This window comes from Nymphalis io, chromosome 22 (genome assembly GCF_905147045.1).
Source record: "Nymphalis io chromosome 22, ilAglIoxx1.1, whole genome shotgun sequence".
Classification (NCBI taxonomy): Eukaryota; Metazoa; Arthropoda; class Insecta; order Lepidoptera; family Nymphalidae; genus Nymphalis; species Nymphalis io.
Window position 1 is genome coordinate 6,278,843 of NC_065909.1, and position 15,969 is coordinate 6,294,811.

At 34.2% G+C, this 15,969-nt stretch overlaps 1 protein-coding gene and 1 non-coding gene across 2 annotated transcripts in view; one reads left to right on the forward strand and one right to left on the reverse strand.

The window, feature by feature from the left end:
• LOC126777184 (uncharacterized) overlaps positions 1 to 7,658 on the reverse strand; it is a 101,952-nt gene extending 94,294 nt beyond the window's left edge. Inside the window, exon 1 of the mRNA XM_050500150.1 lies at positions 7,600 to 7,658. The gene's annotated coding sequence lies outside the window, so the exon portion shown is untranslated. The remainder of the gene's footprint in view (positions 1 to 7,599) is intronic.
• A 5,623-nt stretch (positions 7,659 to 13,281) lies between these two features.
• On the forward strand, positions 13,282 to 13,388 carry LOC126777406 (U6 spliceosomal RNA). The gene has a single exon (XR_007670048.1). It is a non-coding gene; the product is annotated as a U6 spliceosomal RNA (small nuclear RNA).
• The last annotated feature ends 2,581 nt before the right edge of the window (positions 13,389 to 15,969 follow it).

Below are 15,969 nucleotides of genomic sequence, written 5' to 3' on the forward strand. Positions count from 1 at the left end.
ACAAAATACTTACGAATTCTTAAAAACATTTACACAAAGAGTACTTGGGCAAGTCACGCTAGAATGTATAAAAAAAGAATTTCCGATTAAGCGAGGTGTACGACAAGGAGACCCTATCTCACCTAAACTATTTTCAGCCGTCCTAGAAATGATATTTAGGAATCTAGAATGGGCAAACAAAAGTCTAAACATAAATGGAAAAAACCTGAGTCACCTGCGTTTCGCAGACGATTTAATTTTATTTGCAGACAGTCCGAAGACCCTGGAAACAATGCTGCAACAGCTAACGGATGAAAGCTAAATGGCAGGTCTGTCAATAAACCTAACAAAAACAAAAATAATGTCAAATTCTTCGCAAACAGAGATCATAAAAATAAATAATGAGCAAATAGAATACGTACAGGAGTATATATACTTGGGACAGCTAATATCTACCGAACAATGCATGCAGAAAGAAATAGAAAGAAGATAATACTTGGAAACGTTATTGGTCACTTAGTGAAATTATGAAGAACAAAGAAATGCCTATGAAAGAAAAAAGGAAAACATATAATATGTGCATTCTACCATGTTTACTATATGGGTGTCAAACCTGGGCATTGACAGAACAATTAGGAAACAGAATAAAAATTTGCTAAAACGGAATAGAGAGAAGTATGACAGGAGTTAAAAGAAAGGACCGAGAAAAACTAATAAACATAAAAAGTAAAACAAAATTTAAAGATGTATACACATCATATAAACAACTAAAGTGGAGATGGGCAGGACATATGATGAGAGAAAAGGAAGAAAAATGGACAAGGTTAGTAACGGAATGGTACCCTCGAGATGGCAAAAGAAACAGAGGTAGACATGGTGAGATGGGAGGACGACATTAAAAAAGTAACGGGTCCAACATGGACTCGCAAAGCAAAACACAGAATAGAATGGAAATCTTTAGAGGAGGCCTTTGTCGGAAGACAAGCTGTAGGAGATTAACGACCGTGAGCCGATATCTTACTTCAAAAGTTTAGGATACATCAAAAAGGAAAAATATTATTATAATTATTTGTATAAATAAGAACAGCAATAAAGGTTTTATTTATTTTTATTTATCATTACATATCAGCTTGTGGTGTGTTATTTTCTTATTTTTGGCTGAAAAAAATTAATAATTTGTTTTAATAGGTTATATTGGAACCAGATATTTAAATTATTTAAGTCTTCTTGGGCTTCTGAAATTATGGTATGGATAAAGTTACCAAAATGAAACAGAGAAGTGTCATCAGCGTAAAGAGTAACGTCACCTTTTAATCCAATGTTTTGGATGTTGTTTATATATATACTGGGACCCCCGCTATTTCTTAACAGGGGTCCCAGTATCGATCCTTGTGGTATACCGTTATATTTTTAGGATATATAAACGTTATATTTTTAGGATTGCTTTGTATTTTACCAATTTTCACAATCTGAACTCTGTTAGTGAGATAAGATTTAAAATCGTTATATGCAACTCCTGTTATACCGATGGACGCTAACTTTTGTAATAACAGATTGTGGCTTATAGTGTCAAAAGCTTTTTTAATGTCGATAAATATTCCTAAGGCTATTTGTTTGTTATCAATACTTTGTTTTATTTTTGTAATCAAATCTACTGTTGCGGATAGAGTATTAGATTTTTGTCTAAAACCGTACTGTTTATTATATAAGAAATTTTGACTTCTAAAATGTTTCTAAGCGATTATATATAATCCTTTCATAAATTTTTAAAAGAATCGGAAGAACCGATATGGGCCGATAATTACTGGGATCGGATTTTAGATTATGTGTGGTTGTGTTTTTTTTGTCTCTTTTTTTTTCTTCTCTTTTTCTGGTCGTGCAAATGCATTTAAGGCATACGCATGTATTTAATACTTATCTCTCTTTTATTATTTGTTTTTTTTTTATAATAGTGTTAAATCATGTCTAATTTTTATAAGGTTTTTTAATTAAAGACCATGCCAGCCCTGACCGTGCAAACCGGGCCGATCAGAAGTAGACAGAAAACATCAGAATACAACCGTTTTCATTCAATCAATAACTAGCATTCTAAATAGGTCAATAGCACTTTATAACTTTTTATCGTGCTCTTGTTTTGCATGGATAGAGGTCAGATTTTCAGATAAAGCTGAAGAGTTTCATATAAAGTTGAACGCACGAATCTACGAATGCGATTTGAAATAATCTTTTAGCGTTAAATAGTTACTATTGCATTTTAAAACGTTTATATTCAAATTTAAATTATTTATTTGTAATGTCGTAGCTTCATTTTTGATGTTACAATGGTTAAAATCCTGCCACAACAACCATAAGATGGTATGCAAATGTCATATATATGTCTATGGTATAATAAATTACGAACAATAAGAAAATCGCAACACATTGATAACTCGCAGTAAACTTTATAATGTTTAAAAAAGGAAATATATAATATTGCGATAGTTAAAAATAATATTACGATATATATAAATAAACACGAGAAAAAATGTTGGGGCGTATTGTAAAACGGATCACATTACTGGTGAATAGAACAGTTAGCGAATGCTTATATCTCATTCTTCAAATCTTTATTTTAACCGTACTTAGTTGGGACTGGTAGCTAATACAACATGACCACAATATTCACCATAGCATAAATGTCTACCAAAATAACAGTTATTATAAATATTGATCATGGTATCGAGTATTCGGCTAACCTAATGAATTAGCCATTCCGTGCAATTGTATATTTGTATGGCAATCTAGTAAAGTGATGAACGAATTGTTATTATTCCATTGCTTTTCTAGATTTGAACTATTATTATTAAAGGGGTTAAATAAAATCTAAATGTCAATGACCTGTGACTAAGCCTGGTTTCTGAATTCAAAAAAAAATTCGTTTTGCTAACGGATAATACAATAGAATTGTCTAATAAGATTACAGTACTAGTCTTACAAATCTTTTATGGCATTTGTGAGTGGATTATAAATATAAATTTGTTAGACGAATCAAGATTAAATGTATCTGAAGAAAGTAAGTAACGAGTTGAGTATCAACAATTTAAGTAGGTGTATGTATATTTTGCTGCCCTAAAATCACAATTAAATTATCTTGAAGAAGATAATAACAATTAAAGTATCATATTCATTAGCTTGCTTATGATTATAGTTATATATCCCAAATGGTTTCTGAATATATAAGCTTAAAGATTATCTGGTTCAATTAACAAACTCGGACGAGATTCGTCTATATAAGAAGAAGTTTTGAATTATTTATGCAGTGGAATCCGAAGAAGTCCTTGTGTCCTCGAAATACATTTCTCAAGCACTACCTATATCTTATAAAAGCGTAAAGAGTCAGCCTGTATATGTCCCACGCCTGGGCACATTCCACCTCTCTTAAGGAGAAGGTATGTAAAACTACGTTATGTTGCTCCAACGCAGTATGGTGGATCCACTAGCGCTGTACGGGGTATCCTAATGGCTGGCCGCTCTCACCACTAAGAACAAGGCCCTTCAGTGGAGGTCATACCGGTAAGGACGATACGTTAGCGTACGGTATCGTGGACGGCGGTAACACTTCTCGCAAAGAATATGAGAGATGACTATAAGATGATTCATTGGAGACATTTGAACTCATGTCATTTTCTGTATAGTTAATTAATAGCTAGTAATAGTAATAATAAGATCGATTTCGGCAACGGCGGCCAATCTCAAGAGAGATTAGCCAACTACGCAGGATATATTATAGTGCACAAGTGTGTGCGCAAACAAAGGTGCACTCTCTATTCCCTAACTCTCATAATCCGATGGGACGGCAATCCGACACGAGCGGAAATTGTTCAGGCGCAGGACCAACGGCTTTACGTGCTTTCCGAGGCACGGGTGTGAACACACTTCCAACTTCCAGACTCCGGGCTACTACTGAGACTTTTCTGACAGAAAAATTCAATAACTTTTTACTAGCCCGACCTGGGAATTGAACCCAGGACCTCCAGGTCTGCGGCCTAACATCAAGCCACTAGATCAACGAGGCAGTCAATAGCCAATATAATACATATAAATACAAGACGGTATTTTTACAATTACCTAACTAACATCTCTCACAAAACAAATATGCATAGAAAATAAATAATGTTCGGCAATTTAGGTAAAAATGTACCTTTAAAATACTACCAGCTTATCCCAGCAAAACCCATAAAATAATTTTTACATTGATTTCAACAATTTGAGTATTCATTTTAATGACCTTGACATAAGAATAGTTGCTAAATATTTGGCTTGAACAGTATCAGCTATAATTGTGGTGTTAAGAAACCCTCGTTTTAAGGTACCAGATCACCTTCAGCAACACCCTTTTCGGTGAGTAACCACAAAATAACTCTAGGTCAGATTAACTCCTCAAACTTTTCAAGCACAAAAGTAACTTTGCAAAATTATTACTGACGGAAAGAGTGTGTGTATGTTACATACATATTTACGTAGGTACGTATATATATATACGTACCGGTATAATCTTGATAGTATGTGTAACTCTTGCTGCGTATTTATGGTCTTATGTTTCTTTCTGTCATTATTGATTCTACATTTGAGAGAAGAAGACATTTTGTAACTAAAGATCCCCTGATCAACATTTATAGGTAACATATCGATGTTTATATCATTATTGTTTAGTCTTCATGCTTTTATGGGCGGTACCAATAAGTAAACTTGCTTGGCACTCCCGAGCGTAAACCAACCGGGAATATGCAACTCACCTAGCTCTGATGGCAATAATGAGGGAATCAAATTGTTTTAAAAAATCTTTTTTCACTAAATTAGATTAAACCAATAATAAAGAATTTATCTTTTAAAATAGTGCTACGTAAAATTCCACGCAATTTAATTATTGTTTTATTTTAACCATTGTTTCCTATTTTGAAACAGAGGGGCGCCAATGTCACGTTTCCCTTTATTCGTAGATTCGAGCTGGTTTCTAGCATTAAACTGTACAGTTAATCATAATTAAATAAACGCTAAACGAGTATCGCCTACGTCATGAGCGGGCTTCAAACCCCCGCCCATCTGGGGGCGCATACACTTGTCGGAAGTGCGGCCGAAGGATCCTCTCTCGCATTGGTCTTTTCAGTCATGAACGCAAGTGCCTTCGCGATGCCGCTTAAATCATCTGTCAAAGATGCAGAGGCCTATATATATATAAACGAGTATCGAGTAAAATTAAGGAAACACTTTAAGAATTGAAGAATCGACTTCGAGTTCAAAAGTATAATATTACTACTACAAATATAGATATTATAAAAAATTTTTAATTTTAAAGAAGAATAACCTTATTTGTTATTAAAAAAATGCAACGAATGCTTGTCTAATAATAATTGAGTAACCAACAACTGTTTGTTACAAGAAGAGAATGAGTAATTTATAGAAACGTTTTGAAAGAATTCGTAACTCGGAAACAATCAGCTAATAATAGACATTCGTTAAATATAGGAACCGGGCTTTAGTAATTCAATTTACATATAAGGCGAAATTTTCATCTAGGAATTAATGTTGTAGGATTTTTTCCTAGATAATTCTCAACAGTGTTAAACGCTAAATAGTAAGCGATTTTAATTATCGGATGGCTTTTTAAATAATGTCCATTCAGTACATATATTTTTGTTATCTCACACATGCATTGCTATTTTGTAAGATTTTACTATGTATGTACCACTCGTGAAATGTTGAAAGCCGACTGACGGTGACACGCTATTTCGATACTTTTATTCTGGGTTCAAACACCAGGTCGAGCCGATAAAAAGTTATATGGTTTTTCTCTGTCAAAAAATTCTCTATAACAGTCCGGAGTCTGGAAGCTGGAAGCTAAAAGCACGTAAACCCGTTATTGTGATCCTGCTCCTAAATTCATTCCGGTCGTGTCGGATTTGCCTTACCATCGGTATATGAGAGTTAGGGGATAGAAAGTGCACCTGTATTGGCGCACACACTTGGGCACTATAATCCTGCGCAGTTGGATAGTCTCCCTTGAGATTGGCCGCCGTGGCTGAAATTAGCCATCACCGTAAGTCGTTTGAAAACATTTCACGGGTTTACCCACCCGTGAAGTAAAGTGAGATCCTTTGCTGATACATCACGATCGTGTTCTACCTCGTTTAATATGAACATGTTCAATCCAATGTTCCTTCTCGATTAAAATTTGAGTACCCAAAATTTATCTCATCTCAGTCTAATGAAAGTTTATAAATTATATTCTACGTCGTATACAACTTTGACTTTTATTAAGTTTATTTATTACAGTATCTCTGCCCTTGACTTATTTCGTGTCGTCCTAAGGAGATATAGTTATGTAGCTAACCCTTGGGACCTATTTCTAGAAGATATAATTACTAACCGACCACGAACGCCGCATGACACGAAGAATGGTCCACGGCTTCTTCAAATGGCAAGCGCTAAATAACCTTTATTCAATTACCAGTCCAGAGAGCGATGGTATATTTCGTAAGAATTTCGTCTACCAAATAAAATCGATTGAATTTTTGAAATCGATTGAAAAATGACATATATCTCTATGCCAACTTTCACCAACCGTTTCATTTAAACAGGCTGCTGCAATCTGTATGTGTCTCTGTATTTAATTTAATAACCGACAAGTTTTACCGAAACGGTGTTAGCATTCAATATATATAAGTAGGCAATTACAATTTAATCTTGTGATTGCCTACTTGAATAAAGTTTATTTCGATTTGACTTTATTTGTATCGGATGGATGTGATGTGACACATGCGATAGATTTTTATCTCGGCGAACACGAGATGAAATGTCATAAATTAAGTACGAATTTGAACCCGGAAGCTTCTGTTAAGATTAGCGTGTTCTAACCACTGTGCCATATCATTTCATTTATATTAAGTATTCTATTGGTTTATGTATATATAATGATATGTTTTAGACATTATAATTATTTTTGTACGCCTTGTAATATATTCCTAGTATGTATTTAACTTTTATAATAATTTATTCAAATTCTAATTATGACATTCTCTCGCGTTGTATCCAAAAAGGTTCCAATTAAAATGTTTTAATGCAAAAACTCCTTGTTAGTCATTTATATTCTATCCACGATTTATTAATCTACATTGAAATTAATAACAATTCATCAATTTAAAAATGTTGATCTTCCAACTTATAATTAAATAATTTGTATATAATTAGTTTATAAATATTTTGTATAAGCAGTACATAAAAATTAAGTTATAACAAGATAATTATGTTTCCAAACAAATGAAGCTTAAGTAATTTAAGACTTTTATTTTCAAAAAATATTTCTGTTTAAACACGCGTAAAATATTGCCAAATTTCTCGTTTCATGTCTATATGAAAAATTTCGGCTAAATAGTAACGTGGTGAAGAGCCGATCAATATCGTGAACAATACACAATATCAAGAGTATTAAAATATAAACGATTATTTTATTATATATCGTTCCTTCATACGCTCGTTCATTTCGTGTTTTAAATTGAACCGCTTCCCATTTACTTCCTCTCAATTTGAGACACTAAGCAACAGGTATACGCGCGACCTTGTATAAAATGATCAGTCACTTACCGTGAAATAAACGCACGTTTTCAGGGTAACCACGTCACACGAAACTGAAATGTGCCTACAGATATTTCACTCAGGAAAACAGGTTTTATCACATAGATCGTTAGAGAAGCGAGCGACACGTCCGCCCTCTACCGCGTCTCGGAGACTACTGTGACTTGGGAGTTTGTAGGATGTTATTATGAGATTCAGGGGAAAAGAATCCTTTTCAGCCTAATCGTCGGCGGTGTAATTTGAACGTGACGGGATTTTTTTACTGAGTACCATTGAAATAAAGTTCAATTTTGCATTTTCTTTCAGGTGGCAAAATTCATGCGTAATTCTTATACAGCCACATATCAGAGCAAAAGCGAAGCTAAAAAAATAAAGTTACAGATTAACGGATTATTCGGAGAAAATACATTTTCGCTTTATTTGGTAATATTTTAGCGTTTGATCGCTTGCGGTTGATTCGGGGAACTTCGAAAGAGAATGTAACCAATACGATTTTTTTTTTATAAAATAGACAGGTGGATGGGTACTTTGGTTATCTAGTGGTAAGTCCACCACTGTCCATAGACATTGACACTGTAAAAATATTAACAATTTCTTACAACGTCAATGCGCCACCAATCTTAGGTACTAAGAGGATGAGTATTTATGTACCTTGTGCCCATAGTTACATTGGGTCACTCAGCCCACAATACTAAGTATTGCTGTTTGGCGGTAGAATCAACAAGTCATATCTACCTAATACCTACCTAGCTAACTTAGTTCAATATATTTAAGTTGGTCTCATTTATTTTGGGTATTTTATTTTCTAAATAGATTATAAATGATTTATCAATGTTGTATGGTACACACAAATTTGAAAAATAACAAAATTATATTCCTGTTTAAACGAATACAAAGGCGGACTTAAAGACTTAAAAAGGTGTTCTTCTAGATGCCATTTGATATTTCGATAACGTTATACGTATGTACGCGTTGTCATTTAGAAACTTAAAAAGACATGAAAGATGAAAACGCCACGCTATTAAAAAATACCAACGCAATTTTCTTACGCAAAGACGAAAGTGGCAATTTAGAGACAAGAATTATATAAAATCTGTAATGCCTCAACCAGCTGACGACTTACGCGTAACGTAAAATATTTTAAAGTAAAAAATTAATTAATTAAAAACAACGGCGACATTATCGTCTCCTAATTTGCCTAATTGTATATAATTTCACTTATCCCCAGTTATGTATTTATTAGTTCGATGTTTATAAATCAGCGTGAAATAAAATAACATCTGTACTAATATTATAAATGTAAAAATAACTCTGCCTGTCTGTTGCGCTTATACGGCTAAGCGACTAAACCGATTTTGATAAAATTAAAAACAAGCTTGAACACTAAAGAAGGACAAACGCTTTATTTATACCTAACACCTGACACCCCCTCTTTATCACGCGAGCAAAGCCGTGGTTGAAAACGAGTAGCTATATAAAAATAAGTATGTCAGTATTATTCATTGGAATGTCTTCTTGCTATAAGTGTATTTTGTAGGAAGATACTCGTACTTTATCCAAATGTAACATAGTCTAAATTTTATTTCAGTAAAAATAAGATTTCTGTATTTATGTATGTACTCTTACAAACTGATTTTCGGAAGAAGCCGCGGGCACAGCTAGTTTATATATAAAGTTGTTAAAAGTCATTAATGCTGAGTTAATCACGATTTTTATTTTCTGTAAATGATCGAAAAGTGACAAGTATCGTCGGAATATGTAAAAACGAATGGTTAGAATTTTTAGCACACTTAAAGGACACCTAAAGCCAGAAAAGTTCAGATTTCAACCGCGCGTCCCTTAAACGCCTCTCACGTTGCGCGATCTCATTTTATGCTTTTTCTATTTACAACGACCGATATTGGAGTATTGTATATATTGTTTTTTTTTTTATAGAATAGGAAGGTGGACGAGCATATGGGCCACCTGATGGTAAGTGGTCACCAACGCCCATAGACATTGGCTTTGTAAGAAATGTTAACCATCGCTTACATATCCAAGCGCCACTCTTGTGCCTGTAATTACACTGGCTCACTCACCCTTCAAACCGAAACACAACAATACCAAGTACTGCTATTTTGCAGTAGAATATCTGATGAGTGGGTGATACCTAGCCAGACGAGCTTGCACAAAGCCCTACCAACAGTAACCAGTGTTCTAATGCTCAATTTTTTACAAACTGTTCTGGAGAATCTGGTTCTTATAACTATAATATGACAATAGTTAATACGAAGCAGTATCTGTTCGTTGTCTTCTCATCAAAGAAGTAGCGATTGATTCAAAAAACTAATTACGTACATGTATATAGTATGTGTTTGTTCGTTAAATATACATACATGTTTAAAGTATGAGTTTGCGGGGAAAGAAAATAATAAGCGCCCAAAGCTTGCCGTTATAGAAATAAAACGAAAGGGTTTTACAAGTATCACTAAGAGCAGCCCTAGATAATTTATTAAGCAATTTTTGTCTCAAGCATTCAAGTATAAATCAAAGAAATGTAAAGATTAGAGAACCCTTGTAAACGTTATATTGTTTACGCATACAAAATCAAATAAAAGATAAGCAATTTTGCTTTATATCCTCTAAGGTCTATTTAAACTACTAAGTTGCTTGACGGTTCTTAACATAATCAACATTCAGAAACAGTGGTATAAATATGGTCACTATAAATTAAAATTATAATAACGATTCAAAAAAGGTGAAGATATTTGAATAAAGTATATTTCGATTTGCTTTGTTTTGTCAAATATATAATTTCTATACATTATAGAGTCTTCTACAAAATAATTTGTCACATAATTTGTAAATTGTCTAAATAAAATAATGAAGCAATGGAAGTCTTATTAATTATAATAATAATTATATATAATTAAAAAATATAATTCTTAGCTTAGCTATAGTTGCGTAACTTTTACCGCAATCCGATAACAACATGATTGTTCCAGGTAATAGAGATATTGACATTAACTGTTCCCAATTTGCTCTTTGATAGCAATTAACAATATAATATTATACTTATTACGATAGGCATAAAGCTTATATTGTCCGAACTTTAGCCGCAATCACTCACGTGACACAGATTACTTTATAATATAAAATGCAAAAATTTAGAACAACGTTATTTTGTCTTGTCGAATTTGATAATCGATCGTCCTCGAACCTTATCTATAAATTTTCATATATTTGAAAGTGAAACTGTTTCGAGAGTAATGCAATAAAAATTCAAGGTAATATTTAATTGCTACGTTTAACTATGTAGCGTTTTTGAGGGCATTATTTCTGATGCAAAAACGTTTTACTTGTACGGATTTTTTTTTATTGTTGTTGTGATATCTTTTCTTATACAAATATGACAAAGACCACAATAAAAACAGTCTTTAAAGAAAGTTCATGTACCAATAAGGCTTTATATTGTAATGTAAAAATATAAAACAATTGATATGAATAATTCTTATTGTATTTTTCGGAAAAAGACATAATAATAACGGCTGTCTCTAGATAAATGTGATAATAATTGCCTTCTCTTCATCACTGTCAGTATAATATAATCGACGCCCACGTTATTTATTGTTTTGTAATTTGTTTACCTTATGAAAATTTTATTTAAATATATTTTTTGGTACGCAGGATATGGTTAATAATATATAAAATACACTTGTTATATATATGTATGAAATTTAAATTGTATTATATGCGGCTAATATTACAGCTAACCAAATTTTTATAATTGAATATACATACCTACCTATATCATATATGGGTAATTAATTTTTTTACATTTTGCAGCTTCATTAATTTTATTAAAAATGTATTATAGGTGGATCTGGCGAAACCCCGATAACGTGACAAAGAACGAGATAGACTTTATCATTTCCAATAAAAGGCACATATTTAGAGATGTCTCAGTGATCAACAGGTTTAATACCGGAAGTGATCACCGCTTGGTTCGAAGCACTCTAGATATCGACTTCAAAGCTGAAAGATCGAGAATGATGAGGTCTACTCTCCGACCTACTATGCTCCAAGCTGCTCAAAGCTCCGAAAAGTTCCAAATGGAGCTTCAAAATCAATTTACCGCGTTGGAAACCGCAAGCAGTATTGATGAGTAAACCGACACGCTGGTCAATATACTGCAAAACACATCCCGCAAGTGTTTTCCGCCACAGAAAAGAGACAGCGCACCAAAACTCTCTGCTGATCTCCGATGCTCCAATACCCATGCCATCAAGGCTGCGATTGAGCAAAATCGGGGATCGAAAGTGTTCGCTTGCAAGTTTGGGAGGCCGCGTCTGACAAAACTTAAAACTGAAAATGGTGGGGTCGTTACCTCTAGGCCTGATATTGTCGGAGAAGTAGAGAGGTTTTATGGGCAGTTGGGCATCAGTATTGATGACCAGCACGCCCCTCTTATGCGCCATTACTCCGAGGAGCTTCCGGTCGTTGACCAAGGCGAGATTAGGGCGGCTCTAGAACAGCTTAAAAGCAACAAAGCTCCGGCCGATGACGGAATCACAACAGAGTTGCTTAAGGCAGGCGGGACTCCGGTCCTGAAAGAGCTAGCAAGCCTCTTTAATTCCGTCATCCAACATGGCAAGACCCTGGAAACGTGGAACGGGAGTGAGGTGGTACTTTTTTTCAAAAAAGGTAAACTCTCTTGAAAAACTACAGTCCAATCTCCCTCCTGAGTCAATTAGACAGCTTATGCTGTTCTCAAGGGTCGTCACGAACCGTCTCGCCAGATGACTTGACGAGCTCGTGAAGTCATTTGTCACGTGCCTAAACTCTTTTCGGTCATGTCGGATTTGCCGTCCCATCGGATTATGAGAGTGGGAATAGAGTGCACTTGTGTGAGCGCACACACTTGTGCACAATAATTTGTCCTGCGCATTTGGCTTGTCTCGAGAATGATATCCGTGACAAAATCGGTCAATGAGACATCATTAGGAAACATCTGTATCGAAAAAGGTCACACCAAGTTTTTTTATATTAATATAATTAGCATTTTACTGTAAACTTGTCATTTCTAAGTTTGATTATATTCCAGAACAGCTTAATTCTTATCTGTTATAAGCATTAATTTTGCGAACAACCGAAAGTTTTAGTACTAATATCATTAAAATTATGTCAATCAAGATTAATATAGTAAACCCCATCCCGACCTACGGTTTAGTTTTAGGCTCAGGCAAAAAGGTGAGATTAAGCGGTTTACCTTTTGATAAACTTCGTAGGTAACAACACATTTATTTGTAAAAAAAACTGACACGGTATACCCACCCAGATTTGATACATCGTAATTGATGGTTATTAAAATAATTTATAATTCAAGTAAAACCTAAAATAATATGGAATCAAATAGGCAAAAACACAGATTCCGTTTATGAAATAAAAATATTTTTCTTATTTATTATATATATAATAAGAAAAATATTTTTATAATTATAATAATAAATATAGTTGCGCGAATCATTGAGGTTATATGCCATAATCGCCACGCTTGGCAGACGGGTTGGCGATCGCAGTAAGTTAGTCATAGTACTCAGAGAGACGCTGCTGCCCGTTCTCTGGTGTATATTCCCTCGGGTCGACCCCTACGCCCCCCACGGGATGAGATGGGGTGGTGATATTCGTCGCCGTCACCACACGGCAAAATATGTACTTGCTTCGGCAGTACATATACTAAAATTGGAACGATACAGAGAAGATTAGCATGGCCCCTGCGCAAGGATGACACCCAAAATCGTGAAGCGTTCCACATTTTTTAATTGCTAAATTGAAGTGGCATTGTGCGGGGCACATTGTTCGCAGAACCGACGGCCGCTGGGGCAGAAAGGTTCTCGAGTGGCGACCACGAACCAGAAGACGCAGCGTGGGCAGGCCCCAACGTGGAAATCCTTGGGGGAGGCCTTTGTCCAGCAGTGGACGTCTTTCGGCTGACATGATGAATAATAAATATCAATTAGTGATGTATCGAATATAATTTTTTAAGCATTTCAAATTTGAGTCAATTTAACTCGAGTCGAGTCACAATCGATAATGCCAAATTCTGCACTAACGCTCCCACCGGAGTCATTATTTTGCAACAAATAACAACATAGGAACTTGTAATCATAAATAGTTATACTGTAAAAGCGTCGTAGAAAAAGTTTCTGAAAAAACGATTTGTTTCATTTCCCATTTTTCGAGCGAACGTCGATGTATTTCCCGGTACGCGTACGCTGATCAGAAAGAGTTTTGTTACTAAAACATATTGTGTATTAATATCTACGTTTCGAATATATAGATCGTATTGTACTATACTGTAAGCTCACACAATGTCGTCCGAAAACATAGACTTTAATTCTTACCAACTGATAAATATCAACAAATCTATAAATAAATAATAGAAATGCTTAAAACTGTATTTCAGTATATCGGGTTTCAAGTACTTACTTTTAACATAATGTAAAACTAGTTTACAAAAAATAAACTATAAAATATTTCTATCCAATTTATAAAATATACCAAGAATTTATGTTTTATTAATTTATTATCAAGGCACGTGTCAATTTCTAAAAGATACATATCACCAGCGACGACTTTCAGTGAGGAAGCGAGTCTAGGAAATTATGTAATTAAATTTGTTTGAAATAAACGTCTTAAACGTTCAACTTTCTATTTAATATCATAATAACTTAAACACAACGTCTAATATACAAAGATAAATTATAATAAAAAGGTTTATTTTCTATTAAATATTTACTTGTTAGGGTATTATGCGAGCCCGTCTGGATAGGTACCACCCACCCAAACATAAATACACCCACTCATCACATATTCTACCAGTTCGAAGGGCGAGTGAGCCAGTGTAACTACTTGACGATCTCTATGGACGGTGGTGACCACTTAGCATACCAGCTGGCCAGTCTGCTTATCTATTGTAAATAAGAAAAAATGTGCCTAATTCAAGTCGCGGATTCAACCCCCGCGTTGGGTCAATTAAATTTATTTTATTTGTTTTACCGTAGCAAGTCTAGAAATATAAGTTTACATGTACCATTGGTGCTGGGCATCTCCGGTCGTGTTAGATTGTCGTTCAATTAGATTATTAGAATGAGGTAATATATATAATAGAGGGTGATCTTCGGCGTTCACACTTATACACTATTTAAGTATTATGTCTCTTTATTTGTAGGGCTCCATTGATTAGTCTATGATACTAGGATCAATAATCTGTCCCGTTTTTTTTACTGTATTAAAAAAATTAAAATACGACAATAGTAAGCAAAAGTAATGATTGGAAGTGTGTATTTTGTTCTATTTATTTTAATTTTGTATTTTATAAAAATGTCTATACATTCTAAATAAATAACTTTTTTCCTGATTGGAAATGTATTTATCTCTTTTAACTTTGTTACAACTTGTAATATAAAATGCTTTTTTTATGTAATAGGCAGGAGGACGCGCCAATGCGTCACCAACCTTAGGAACTCAGATGTTTTTGTCCCTTGTGCATGTAGTTACACTGGCTCACTTATGCGTTTCGGTTTGAAAAACGCAACAATACTATACTAAGTATTGCTGCTTAGCGGCAGAATATCGGATGGGTGGGTGGTACCCTCCCAGGCGGGCCTGCACAAAGCCTTACGACCACTAAAACTACTACCTCATTTGCGCCTACATTTTTGTTAATTACAAGGCGTTCAATTATATCTACAGAATCAAGTGAGTTAACTATAGAATGTACTTAAAATGAGATCACTAAACAATAAAGCTTGTTTGTAAATTAAAACGATGAAACCTTTTGACGTTTCTAAAAAAGCTCATATTTCTTTCATCTAAAGCTTAATGACATCAATACGATTAGCGAATAACGTCTTAAGAATTAACTACCTGTGAGGGTTAGTCATATTGTTTTTGAGTAATTTACAAATAACATAGACGGCGCAGTTGCATTACGAACACCTTAGCACAAATATTTACTATGAGATATCCCTCAATTAGCATAGCGTTGCTTCCACTGACGATATTCTTTTCATCGATGTTTGTTAAAAAAATTCCATGACATATATATGGAGTGGATATAAACCGTCTAGAGAATTCTCGGCTTACCTAAATAAGGATTACTCTCAATCTCAACGTCTTAACTTAAGGCCCTTAAGGCCTTTCCTACATTAGTCAAAATAGCCTTTCAAGCTGATTTATCAGTCAAAACATACTGTTTGAAATTGTAATTATATTCCATATATATTTATTTGTTATTCTAATCTTGTAAATAAAAACTAATAAAGTTAAATTAATTATTTTTCCCGTTTTTGTATAAATTACCGGAGACTAAAACAAAAACGTCATTCAGCTTTACAT